Here is a 10,024-nt window from a genome sequence, read left to right on the forward strand (position 1 = left end):
CAAGTGGAGAGCGCGGGCGTGCTCAGGGCGCCTGCACCTCTCCTCCAGCACCCCAGGCCGGGCGCGCGCGGGGCCCCGGGGCGCCCGCCGCCGACTATCCCCGGAGGATTTGGGGATCGGGTGGGGGTGCGGGGGCTAAACCCGCGCGGTGCTCGCGGCTGCGGCGGCTCCGCGCCAGCCCCGAGCAGAACAGGTTCCTTCCAGTTTGGGTGTGAGCTGCGCGCGCGGCGCCGCGCGCCCCGAGTTCCTCCTCCAGCGCCCACTTCCCCCAGTTTCGTCAACTCGCTCCCGGTTCTCCTTGGGGGGAAGGGAGGGAAGGAGGGAGTGCCGCAGTGGGGCCCCAGAGAGCTAGCGGTGCGGCTGCCACGAGTGCCTAGCTTCCCCCGTTTTGCAGCAGCGGCGGCGGCAGCGGCAGCAGCACCAACAGCATCCGCGTTGCGCGAAAGGGATGTGAGCAGCCGGGCTGAGTCAGCATCCTCGGGCCGGGGCGCGCGCGCATCCTCCCTGCCAGGCGGCTGGCGACGTGCACACAGGTGCAGGGCCGCCTAATCCGCTGGGAGCCCCCGGTTCGACGTGGACCCGGACGTGCAGGGAGTACGTGCCCCTCATCCCGAAGTCCCCAACCCCAAGGTCACTGCGAACTCGGCAGTTGATGCCCAGGAAACCAGTTATGAGCCTGTCATGGGGACAAAGCGGTATGTCGTGTCTCAGGCATTTCGGAATCCGCAGGGGACGCAGACTTGGCTTCCTGGTCTCCACCTCATCAGCCCAGGGCCAACTGGAGACCTGCTCAGAAGCAAAGGTCTTACTCTCTGCATTTCCGCGCCGACTTTGGTCCGGACTGCTCCCTCCATTGGGGTTTGAGAAGGTGGTTCTTACGTCAGAAAACTCAAAGAGAGTCCACTTGGGGGGCGCGTGCATTCGGGGTCGCCACGGGGAGGAGTCAGCGATTTGAGTTTTAATAAAAATCCGTTTGCAGTCGGTGCCTGATTTCTCTCCTGATTTGGGGATACGGTCTGCTGCGTTAAATGCCATTATGTACTGTTAAGAAAGGGAAACCCCTAACCTTGTGGGAAAGTAACTTAAGTTCTTGGAGCGTCAGTTTCCAAAATCTATAAAATGGGGTCAAGAGTGGGAGTCCCAGGACTGAAGAGTTTAATTTATGATTCCCGTAAAGTGTGGATCAAAGTGAGTGGCATATGGTGAGCCCATTATTGTTACTATTTATGGCTTACCAAGTCTGATCCGTTTTTTGAGTTGTTCAGAGAATCTACACACATGATGATGTTTAAAAACTGATTTTAATCACTAAAATGAACGTTTTAATCACTAAAATGTAATGTCCTTACAGTGTATTAGGATCTGTCACTGTCCTTAGTATGAAACTGGTACAGCATTTACTGACTGGGTCTTGGGAAACTATGGAGGGAGCCCATTATTTATAACCGAGTGGTTCTGATTAAGTCCAGAAAGTTCCTGGTGCTTCAGTTTCTTGATTTAAAACAGTAGGCAATGGAATTCTCTCTCTCCCTCTCTCTCTGTCCCTCCCCTGCTTACTCTGAGAGAGAGGGAGAGAAGGTGGAGGGACACAGAGAGAGGGAGAGAGAATCCTAAGGAGGCTCCGCACTGATAGTGCATAGCCCAATGCAGGCTTGAATTCATGAACCATGAGATCATGACCTGAGCCAAAGTTGGACACTTAACAAACTGGGCTGCTCAAAATAAAGAAAATTTAAAAAATAGGTTAAAACATTAAGGAAATCATTCCAAAAGCTCAAAATAAAGAAAATTTTAAAAATAGGTTAAAACATTAAGGAAATCATTCCAAAAGCTCTAATTATGAAGGAATGATTGAGAAACTCACATCTTAGTGAATGCACTCGCTGTTGGAGAGGCGTATCTGTAATGATAAAAATAACAACCACAGTAATATATTACTATTATTTTTCTAATATTAGTTAGACCTGCTACTAATTTTTTTTTTGCACGTGTTTGCTTTGTCCCCAGCTCTGTATGAAGTGCCATACATGGGATCCTAACTTTAACCCCATCGGTAACATTCTGCAGTTGACTCTTACACTATCCCCATTTTACAGATGAGAAAAGTTGAGGCACACAGCACTGGAGGGATTCACCCGAAGGTTCACAACATTTACAGGCACACACTGGCCCTTTTCTGCAGCTAAAGCTCATCCAGAGGTGATATTTGCCCCCTGCATTTGGGTAACAGAGAAGCGGGGGCTAAACACCCAATCAATGCCCAGTCTTGCCGGCCACAAACCAGTGACTTTTGCATGCCCTGGTTGGAGGCTGGCTTCACCTTGTTCCCTGTCCTAGTGAGACCAAGCGTGAAAACCCTTGCTTTTTTGTCCCTCACTCTTCCAGGGATAGCAGAGAGAAGGGGAGCACTGCATTGCCATGCAAATCAACCCCCCACCCCTAACAAAACTAACCCTGTTTGGTTCTAAATACAAACAAAAGAACCCTTGGAGTCTGGAGTACGGAACCAGAAAAATCAGGATATTAAGTTAAAGGTTCAGCTCCCCTTTTAGCCTCTTCCGATGAATCTGCCGTAAGCCCAGGAGCAGCAGAGCCCCTCTGGTCCTTCCCTTACAGTGGGCCAGGCTGCGATGACGCCCTTTAAAAAGTCCCTCAACATCTTCTGGGGGAAATAAGTTGGCCCCTGAGTCTCTCCCCTGTGTTCTCTCTAGCCATCTTGCTTAGGGTCATTTGCATGAGAACAGATTCCTTTGTGCGGAATTGGCCAGCCTGTTCTCCGTCTACGTTTAGAGCCCTTCTAGCCTTCACGTTGGGTTGCTAGGCAGATATGACCCTGGCTTGCAAATAAGCTCACTGCATTTACCAGCCCGTGAGAACTTAAACTTGGGTAAGTAGATTGAAAGGAATCTTGTCTGGAGCTCAGAGAGGAGCAGCCGTTTTTAAGGGCGGGGTCTTCAGAGCAGCCAGTGAAGAGGGGGAGCCCTTGGGGAGGGTGCTGGGGGAGGCCTTGGTCGACCACCCATCCAGTCTCCTTCTTCCTGCCTCTGCACTGCGCCCCCATTATCTCACCTGAGGGCCTGTGCTGGCTGGCAGGAGGGGAGGGGTGGGGAGGGGAACCCATGTGTGTTTGAAGCAAATTCTTGCTTTAAAAATTTACTGCTTCTCTAGACAGCAGAGAACCCGGCAAACTTCCCCGTAGGAATTCCAGGCAGATGTGTTGGGTTTATTAATGGTTTGAAGGTAAGGCAGGGCCCCACGAGTGGGAATGTGCGCTCCTGAGGGCATTTGAAGATCTGCCAAGGGGCCCGAGGCACGGAGAGTTTTCCTGCCATCCGTGTTCAGAACATGAGCTCTTTCCTAAAGCCACCGTGGGGCAGGCCTGGTGTCCCGTTAGTCTTGGGCGGCTGGCTTTCCCTTTATAATCGGAGCCAGGATCTCACTAGGGTGCACTCGGCCAGCCGAAAACGTCTCTGGGGTGAATATTGAAATATTCAGGGAGGACTCTTTCTTCAAGGCAGTATGCCCCATCCCCCAGTGCGTCTTATAAAGATGCTTTTGCAATAATAACAACTTGTTATAAAGTATCACTTTGAGGAGTAAGTGTGATCATCATTTGACCCAGAAGGGATTTTTCTTTTCTTTTCTTTTTTTTTTTTTACACTTGGGACATAAAACACAGAATTTCAATGTATACCCAAAGTCTGTGTTCAGAGAAACAAGATAAGGTAATTAAGTACTTTTGAATCTATAAGTATATTGTGTTGACACAATGGAAACACAGTTTTGAAAAAAAGGAGAAGAAAAAGGATAGAAAATTTCTGACCTCGTGAGAAATGTTCTCATGTAATTTTTATAATTTTTTAAAAGTTTATTTATTTATTTTGAGAGAGAGAGAGAGAGAGAGAGAGAGAGAGAGAGAGAGAGAGAGAGAGAATCCCAAGCAGGTCCACAAGGTGATGTGGGACTCGAATTCACGAAACTGTGAGATCATGACCTGAGCCGAAATCAAGAGTTAGATACTTAACCAACTGAGCCACCCAGGCGCCCCATTCAACTCATGTAATTTTTAAATAATGGTGATGGTTTTCATATGACTCTGACATTTGTATTACACCAAATATATTTAAAAAGAGTGGTTTTGGGGCACCTGGGTGACTCAGTTGGTTAAGCGTCCGACTTCAGCTCAGGTTATGATCTCACAGTTTGTGGGTTCGAGCCCTGCATCAGGCTCTGTGCTGACAGCTCCAAGCCTGGATCCTGCTTTCGATTCTGTGTCTCCCTCTCTCTCTGCCCCTCCCCTTCTTGTGCACTGTCTCTCTCTCTCTCAAAAATAAACAAACATTAAAATTAATTAATTAAAAAATAAAAAAAGAGTGGTTTAAAATAGTTTTACTGGAAAAGTCAACATTTACAGGTACAACTGGTGCACCTGGGTGGCTCAGTCGGTTGAGCGTCCAACTTCAGCTCAGGTCAGGATATCACGTTTCATGGGTTTGAGCCCCACATAGGCTCTGTGCTGACAGCTCAGAGCCTGGAGGCTGCTTCGGATTCTGTGTCTCCCTTTCTCTCTGTCCCTCCCCCGCTCGTGCTCTGTCTCTCTCTGTCTCTCAAATATCAATAAACATAAAAAAAATAAAAAAAATTCACAGGTACAACGTGAAACAGTATCTTTGGCAACTATGATGAAACATTGAACGGAACTTAAAAACTTCATGAGGTTGGTATGGACTGAATGTGTGGGGGGCCCCCCCACGGCCCCTAAATTTGTATAGTGAAGGCCTCACCTCCAATGTGGTAGCATTTGGAGATGGGCCTTTGGGAGGAATTAGGTTTAGATGGGGTCGAGAGGCGGGCCTCCATCATGGGATTAGTACCCTTCCGAGAGGGAGAGAGAAGGGACTCCTGGGGACCCAGTGAGAAGGCAGCAGTCTGCAGGCCGGGAAGAGAGCCCTCCTCCCCCACCCCTGCTGCCATCCCAGCCACCGGAACTATGAGAACACGCGTTTTTAGGGTTTACGCCGCCTGGCCTCTCATACTTGTTCTGGCGGCCCTGGCTGACGGGTAGCGAGGGGACTGACCGTTTTCCCAAATTCTTTTAGAGGAGACCCAGGCAAAAGAATTTGCAGGGCCACTGAGTACGATCCTGTGAGTGTGAGGACAAGGAGGGTGGGGTTCTCCCTGAGGAGGTACAGCACCTCCGAGTCACCACCGCAAGCCCTGGGAGGCCAGGTGCAGGCTTGGTAATTGAGAAGTATGGATGTAAGATGCACGTTGGCGTGGGCCCTAGAGGGCCCTGACCTTGAACCCCAGCTCTGTTCTCAGTAGCTGTGTCACCTTGCTGGGCAAATCACTCAGCCTCCGTCTGCCTCAGACTGCTTATCTGTGAAGGGGGGATAACAATATTACTGCACAGAGTTGTCATGTGGGGGCTTAGTGCCGTGAAGCTGGGTTCACCGAGCTACCGTGTGTGAGGGGCTTAGCAGCTTAGTGCTGGGTCTGGCTCACGAGGAGTTATCCTAAGTCTTGGTGGGAGACCAGAAAGGCCTAGAACCAGGAAGGACCTTACAAGGATTGGCAGGGGGGAGGGAGGGGGAGGGGAGGCAATAGGAGGCTCTGGGCTTTTGGACAGGAAGGTCCCCTCCCCACCCTCTGGTGATCTTGCCTGCTTACTGTTCAGTGCAGGGTTGATGATGTATCACTGGGTGCGTCTCTTTAACTCCACAGTGAGTTTTACTTGACTTCAACACTGATAGTCATCCCTAGGCTTCTCGGTCTTGATAGTTTACGGCTCCTAGTTCTGTCACCCTCTCAAAACTCTCTCAAGCCTGTTGTAAGAGTACCAGACACAAAACAGAAAATCAGAATTGCCAGAGCAAAGAGATTCTCATCATCCCATTGCTTTCAGGAACAAGGCCGTGCCCGATTAAAAGTCGAAGACACAGTTGTCGGTCACAACATCTAATTGGCCATGTTGGAAAGCGTGTGGGACCCCTGGGCTTGGCCCCGATTAAGTCAGGCTTTCCTTGGACAATTGTTGGGGGTGCTCCACCCATCATGTTGCTCAAGGCCAAGGATGAAAAACCTGCTCTCCTGCTACGTTTCTGGCCTAAAGGGAGATGCTGGCTCTCCCCGCTTCTTGTCTAAACACGCACAGCCTGTCCTGCTGCTCTGGGAACAAAACAGTGTTAAGCTTTGATTTTAACCCTTTACGAGCTGAGCCATGCATCCACGCATTTCCACACAGCTATGGGGGTGGGGGCTGGAAGCTAGGAGGCTGTCCTGGGCTGTGTTACAGACAGGAGGCCAGGAGGGGACCCTGGCCATGCTTGTGGTCGGTGGAGGGTTCTGGCCCTCCTCAGGGGAGCCCACATGCGCAGTCGGGGTCCATGACGGGACTGGGGATGGGGAGGGTCCTTCCTACCGTCCCACAGCCATCGCCTCCCCATCCAGGCAGCCTCTGCTCATTACAGCCTACGCATGAGCCCTGATGAATGCAGTTGTTTCCTGGGCCACGGAACCACACCCCAGAGAATGTGGTCCCTCCTCTCCGAGTGTTTACTGTCTAGTTCAGAAGACAGGACACACGTGTGATTGTTACCTAAAGCAGGATTTCAACAAGCGCACTTTTCTGAGGGAGGATCTCAGAGGAAGGGGAACTCAGAAAGGCCATCTGAGGTTAAGGAAGTGATGAGACAGAGCTGAGCTTTCCGGGCGGGCAGAGCAGGCTTGGCCACGGCTGATCCTGTTAGATGCATTCATCCAGCCAGTATTGATTGAACTCCCTCTGGGCTAGGTACTCGGATCATGCAGTGCGTAAAAACACTTAGACATGCCTGCCCTTATGTACCTTACAGTCTAGACTTGTGACTTTTCTCGCGGGAGCACCACGCCCGGGGGCTGTTTCTGATATTAACATGTAATTCGCCCTTGCCAGCTTCCAACTGGCCTCCAAGGGGAGATTTCCTTCACATCCACTCTGCATCTCAGCTTGATCTTCTACTGTTTAAACTGTCTAAAAAACCAGATTTGCTGGTAGGTAGGGGTGCTCCAAAGATCATGACAGCCGTCTCCAGAGTCTGCCCAGGCGCAGGGACCTCGCTCAGGTTTAGCCAAAATGGCACAGACAACCGCAGGATTGTGTGACAAGGAACTAGAGTTTGGATCTGGACTTGTCACTTTCCCTTTGGCATTGTTTGCGACCATGGCATTTGCGGCTCCAGGACCTACCAGCAGAGCGTGCTGGCAAATGGTTATGACAAAGACAGCCAATAGCTACAGGGAGTCCGGATTTCACCGGACACTCAGAATAGTTTTGCTTAATATTGATTTTAATAACACTTTGGGCTTGTATAGTACTGTTATGCCCAGATTTTAATATCGCCCCCAAAAACCAGAGACTGCCAGGGAGACCGAGTCACATATGCAAAAGCAACCAAGGCAGTGGATCTGTGCTGAGAGCCCTGAACAAAGGGAGGCAGGGCCTTTATGGGTTTGGGAAGGGGGAGTTACAGGAAATTGTGACACAGGTACAGTGATCCAATCATTATTATGCAATATCATTGACCGCAGGTTTAACCATTCACATTGCCTAGAGTATTTGTTACTTTTGGCGGGACCCAATCACAACATTTAGAGTATTGACCAATCAGAATGGGCCCAGGACCCTCACGTAGGGCGTGACTAGTCTTAACCTCCATCTTTAGGCCCGCCCTTAGAAAAGGTGTTAGCTGCACTTTCCTGATTGGGTGTTACAAGGGTGCTCCCTTCTGCCTTGGGCAATGTGTGCCCTTCTATTGTCTCATGGAGTCAATTTCAGACCTGCATTCTTACGGTACTTTTTTCAGAGTGTTCTCATATTTGTTATCTCTTCATCTTCAACACAGCAGAGACAGAATGACAGTAGCCAAGGTTTCTGAGCTGAGAGCAGGCACTTGTGTTAGATTATTTCATCCTCGTGTCGTGTTTGAGGTGAGGACAGTTTACTGTGGCTCTATTTCTCACGTAAGTGGGTAAACTAAGGCAAGGAACTGTTTGTTTTTTTCTCTTTACTTTCTTGGTACTTACCCAAGGTCACACACTAGGAAATGACAGTGCTGAGTCCTGGACTCACATTCTCCTGGAAACAGGTCACCACGTGTGCCCAAAATCAGTTTTCCCAAAAGGCAGATTTGCTGAGTAACCACCTCACTGGCTTGAGCATTATCCCCCCAGGCTTTGCCTTTTCCTCCCTACTTCTTTGGCCTCTAGTTTAGCCTCAGGGGTTCTCGGTTAGAGTTTAGCTGGAATCTTTTATCGATTGGCTCCGGCTGCATAACAAAACACTGCCAACTGGGGGGCTTCAGTAGCAGAACTTTATTTGTCACAGTTCCGGAGGCTGGGAATTCTTAGATCAAGGTGCTGACCAATTTGGGTGCCTGGCGAGGACTCTTCCTGGCTCGCACAAGGTCCCCTTCTTGCTGTTTCTTCACCTGTCAGCAAGAAAGCCGGAGCTCTCTCTCCGCTTTCTTCTTAGAAGGACACTAGTCCCATCAGGAGGGCCCCACCCTCATGACCTCATCCAACCCTAATCACACTGGGGGTCGGGGCTTCAACATACCAATTCTGGGAGAGCACATTCCATCCGTTACAGAATCTCACGGATTACATTGTAGAAGCAGATCAGATAAATCTGCAAAAACACAAAAGAGAGCACATAGCATTTCGTAGAAAATTCCCAATTCTCATGCAAAAGTGACATGGGCACATGAACATTTGACACATGAAACCACTGATCAATCTTCCCGGGATGGGGAGAAGGCCAAGGTGTAGGGGGCAGGCCTGCCAAAAAAATGGTCGAATCTGAATCCGATTTCGCCATTGGGTCTGCAAGTCAGTTAACAGGCGCTGGGGGAACATTTTAAGTTACACCACGGGGTGCAGTCAGCCATGTCCAAAATTGAGAAATTTTACAGGACAAACAGCTGAATTTATTTGTAAATGTATTGCAAGGAAGACAGAGGAGGAACTTACACATGAACAGAGAAGAGACCTGTGAACCAAAGGCAACATGTGGTGGACTTTGTTTGGATTTGGGATTAGAATTAAGAAAAAAAACCATTTAAAAATGTTTACATTTTTTAAAAATAAAACATTGGTGAGACAGTGGGTGACGTTTAAACATTAACTGGAGGGGTACCTGGGTGGCTCAGTCAGTTAAATGTCCGACTTCGGCTCAGGTCGTGATCTCATGGTTCGTGGGTTCGAGCCCCATGTCAGGCTCTATGCTGACAGCTAGCTCAGAGCCTGGAGCCAGTCTTCAGATTCCGTGTCTCCCTCTCTCTCTGACCCTCCCCTGTTCATGCTGTCTCTCTTTCTCTCTAAAATAAATAAAAACAGTAAAAAAAACAAAACAAAACACTAACTGGAGTTTTGAGGGTCCTAACAAATCATTGTTAATTTAAAAAAGTGGTTACTCATAGAATTATAGGTCTATTTAAAAAAGGATTATTATCTTTTACAGAAACATGTAGAAATAATGTCGGGGGCGCCTGGGTGGCTCAGTCAGTTGAGCAGCCGACCTCGGCTCAGGTCATGATCTCACAGTTCGTGAGTTCGAGCCCCGTGTCCAGCTCTGTGCTGACAGCTCAGAGCCTGGAGCCTGCTCAGATTCTGTGTCTCCTTCTCTCTATCCTTCCCCTGCTCACTCTCTGTCTCTCAAAAATAAATAAACATTAAAAAACATTAAAGAAAAAAGAAATCATGTTGGATGAAGTTACATGATATCTGAGGTTTGTTTCAAAATAATCTGTGTATGTAAAGAATGAGAGAAAGGGAAATAGTGGGGGCGGGGGGGCAGGCAAGACCAGGCTGGCCGCATGCTGGTAACTGTCAAATCTAGATGCTGGGTAGATGTGCACGAGTTTCTCAACTTTTGCATGTTCAACAACTTCCGTAACAAAATGTTTAATAAATAATAAGTAAATGCTGCTTTGTACAAAGTCCTTAAACACGTAGCAGACAGGGAGTGGGTTGAGGGAATGGATTT

General features: G+C 49.0%; 1 protein-coding gene across 3 annotated transcripts in view; it reads left to right on the forward strand.

The window, feature by feature from the left end:
* Positions 1 to 10,024, forward strand: part of ARSG (arylsulfatase G) — a 108,964-nt gene that overhangs the window by 22,422 nt on the left and 76,518 nt on the right. Inside the window, exon 1 of one of the 3 annotated variants that reach the window (XM_029929300.1) lies at positions 2,840 to 2,887. The exons of the other annotated variants lie outside the window; for them this stretch is intronic. The gene's annotated coding sequence lies outside the window, so the exon portion shown is untranslated. Of the gene's footprint in view, positions 1 to 2,839; positions 2,888 to 10,024 lie in introns of those variants that run through there. 3 annotated transcript variants of the gene reach the window in all.

The sequence above is a fragment of the Suricata suricatta genome, chromosome 17 (assembly GCF_006229205.1).
Source record: "Suricata suricatta isolate VVHF042 chromosome 17, meerkat_22Aug2017_6uvM2_HiC, whole genome shotgun sequence".
Taxonomy (NCBI): domain Eukaryota; kingdom Metazoa; phylum Chordata; class Mammalia; order Carnivora; family Herpestidae; genus Suricata; species Suricata suricatta.